Genomic DNA, 3,002 nt, shown 5'->3' on the forward strand with positions numbered 1-3,002 from the left:
GGTTTTCCTACCTATTATACGACAGTCCCTCATAAATATAACAGTCCAGCTGTTTTTTGCGAGAAGACACCGAAGAGGGCGCGAAATTAGCCAAATGCATCGGAGGTCACCTCAAAACACTGCAGGCGATTTCCTGTATTAGCTACATTCTGCTTGATGATTGGTCAAGCCACCTCCGGGAGCAGATAAACCGAACTTTTCAGTTCAGGAACTGTCATGGGAAGTTCTTTTGTTCTTTTTGATGTATCCATGGAAATAACCCTAAGGCAGTTTCGGTCTGGGGAAAGCGGTTACACACAAAACGTCCTTGCCCGTGGGCAAACACTATTTATCCATGGGTAAAAGGGCTAGTGTAACCATGACTATTGTTTATGATTTAACCATAGTTGAGAAGCAACGCGGTCTTTAAAGGGAACTAATATCATTTCATGAACCTGCAGATTTTAAGTCATTGTTGATACTATAAGGTGGGCTCGTAGTTTCGCAATGCTCTTCATACTAATGTGATCTCACCATGAAGCTCTTTGATGTTTTATCTTCGTTTTTTTTTTCTAGGTTTTGGAATCCTGACAATTTTTCTGTGGCTGCTGCTCTGGCAATCGTTTTCAAATCAAAAGAATTGCTCACCCCAGAATCATAGAAATATTTTAAAGAAAGCGGACCGGCTTTGTTGTAAGTTTTACCGATGTATTTGTTGTATCGATTTGAATCTTAAAAATGAAAGTCAAATGACTGCATCACATTGTTGACGTATGGTTATTGTGATCGTTGTGGGCGTACTGCATAAAAGGCGGGAAAACGCGAATGACCAAATCACAATTCGTTCAAGTTTTGAACTGATTGGTTAGGAAGGTGGCGCTAGCTTTCTGGACCAATCACACGGCGAAGTTAAGAAAAACCAAAGCAACCATTGATTACTTTCGACACTCAATTGAAAAATGCTCTGTTACATGTACAATGCAACTCTGAAGAAGATATATACAGACATATACAGTTACATATTTTCTCGATCAGGATCCCGTGGCTGAGCTGCTTTCAAATCGTTAGACCTCTAGGCTTTTCGAAAGGCGCAATCTAGTACTCATGGAATGTTGTTTCGACAGACCCAATTTGGCCTTGGCTATCTTTCTGATGTTGTTCCAGTTGTTCCTAACACATATCGTCTTCCGTAACTCGACTTATCCGAACAATACTGCCACAACTGATAACAGGTATTATTATACATCAGTCTGAACTGAATCCCTTTTTGTGTGATACGCACGCCCTGAAAAACTGATCTACTCATGACAAACATGTGTAGACATTTATGACTAGTACTAGGCCTGACAGAGTGCAGTCCAATTCTGTCCGTAATTCATCAAGTGATTGACAAAATTATAACAGCACGCATATAACGCGTATAGTCACATAGGCATGTTGCGCTAAATGGCCAGTTGCAAGCATAACGTGAACTGTACACTGTCTCATTAGAGCACTAATCAAAACTATAGGAAAGTTCTCGAAAGTGATTAGTTATCACTAGCCTGATTTGAGCACTAATAGGACGTTGCACGCGTCATGTTTGTAACTGAACAGAACGCAGGAAACGGTAGTGGCTCGGTAGCGATTCGCAATAGTTTTACGTCTAATTTTTCGAGAGGGTTGCACGGGATTTACGGAGTTGTCGTTGTGCTGACTAAAGCATAACCTATGGGATCCTGGACAACCTTCGACTCTCACTTCAAAGTTTCTTCATTTTCTTTTCAGCTTTTGTCGCATACCTTGGTTTTGTGACTGTGCTAGTTACCCACAAACATCCCGTGATGCTAGTGTTCTGTCAGTTGCTTGTAAACTGCCTCCAGAATCATGACTCGGCTGGGATGATTTTGATTGGCTCGATTGATAAACGGACTGATGAGTGTGCGCACGAATGGGCGGACAGACGAATGGGCAACTGTAGCTTGGAGACAATTGGCACGTTTGTTTCCCTAATAAGATCAAAACACAGCGCTGTTTATGCACTGGCAACTGGCACTCAGCAACCAATCAGAACACGAGAAATTAACTTTTCACGGAGGGCAAGAAATACATAATTTTCTTTTGACAAGAGTCGTTATTAATGTGAAATCATGGAAAATTTGGCAGAAAATGTACCCCGTTTCCCAAATCAGATTTGATAAAAAATGGGTAATATGGAGAAGAAACTTACGATGCGAGCAATGTTCGGTTGGTTACTATTCATTTCATATCCATTCTGTGGTCACGCGGGAATATTGAAAGTTAGCCTTTCTTTTTTGTCATTTTGCACAGTTTTTTGAGCAACAGAAACGTATCTCACCGACAGTTATTTTTCAAGCCGACCTTTAAAAAAGTGATTGCATTCTGGGTGATATAGAAGAGTTTTAAGGCTTTTCATGAGGAGAAAAAGAAACATCCCTACGTGTGTAACCTTTTTTTCACCTTGAGTCTGAAGTGCTCAAGTATTCCGTTCTTAACGTTAAAATTAGTTTTCAAGTACCGTGTTTTAAGGCATCTATTTTGTCGCCTGATCTCCGACAGAGCCTGTATATTGTAGGTTTGGCATCGAGGCAGGACGCTCTGAAGCTTTGTAATATTTGTTTTAAATGACTTTTCTTTGCCATTCCAAAACAATAGTGAAGGAAGAAAAGACATTTTGTGTCCCTTCTTACTCAAAGTACGAAAGAAATTTCTTTCTTTTGGCCTATTTTCTCCACTACTATGATTCCTTTGTTGTCATGAACTAAGTTTTTGAAGGATAATGAACTTGAAATACTCGACAAAGTCCCTCCAGATCTTGTGCAAACCTCTCAAACGCAGCTTATATTGCCGTTCCTCTCTCTTTGTCTTTCAGGCTTTCGTCGGGAGCCCCGTCAGCCGCGCATGTCTCAAAAGGCTGTCAACCGCTGGTTCCTGACCGTGACTCTCCTACGCAACCCATCTTTTATCAAGTACCGCCGCCAAGGCCGCCATTTCACGGCATCTGTTGTGACTCTTGGAAGCGT

General features: G+C 41.2%; 1 long non-coding RNA gene across 1 annotated transcript; it reads left to right on the plus strand.

Annotated features, from left to right (window-relative positions):
• The first annotated feature begins 595 nt into the window (after positions 1–595).
• Positions 596–2,704, plus strand: LOC149051561 (uncharacterized). Its single transcript, XR_016181036.1, has 3 exons — positions 596–672; positions 1,104–1,211; positions 1,747–2,704. It is a non-coding gene; the product is annotated as an uncharacterized LOC149051561 (long non-coding RNA).
• Positions 2,705–3,002: the final 298 nt, after the last annotated feature.

The sequence above is a fragment of the Pocillopora damicornis genome, chromosome 1 (assembly GCF_964200805.1).
Source record: "Pocillopora damicornis chromosome 1, jaPocDami1.2, whole genome shotgun sequence".
NCBI lineage: Eukaryota > Metazoa > Cnidaria > Anthozoa > Scleractinia > Pocilloporidae > Pocillopora > Pocillopora damicornis.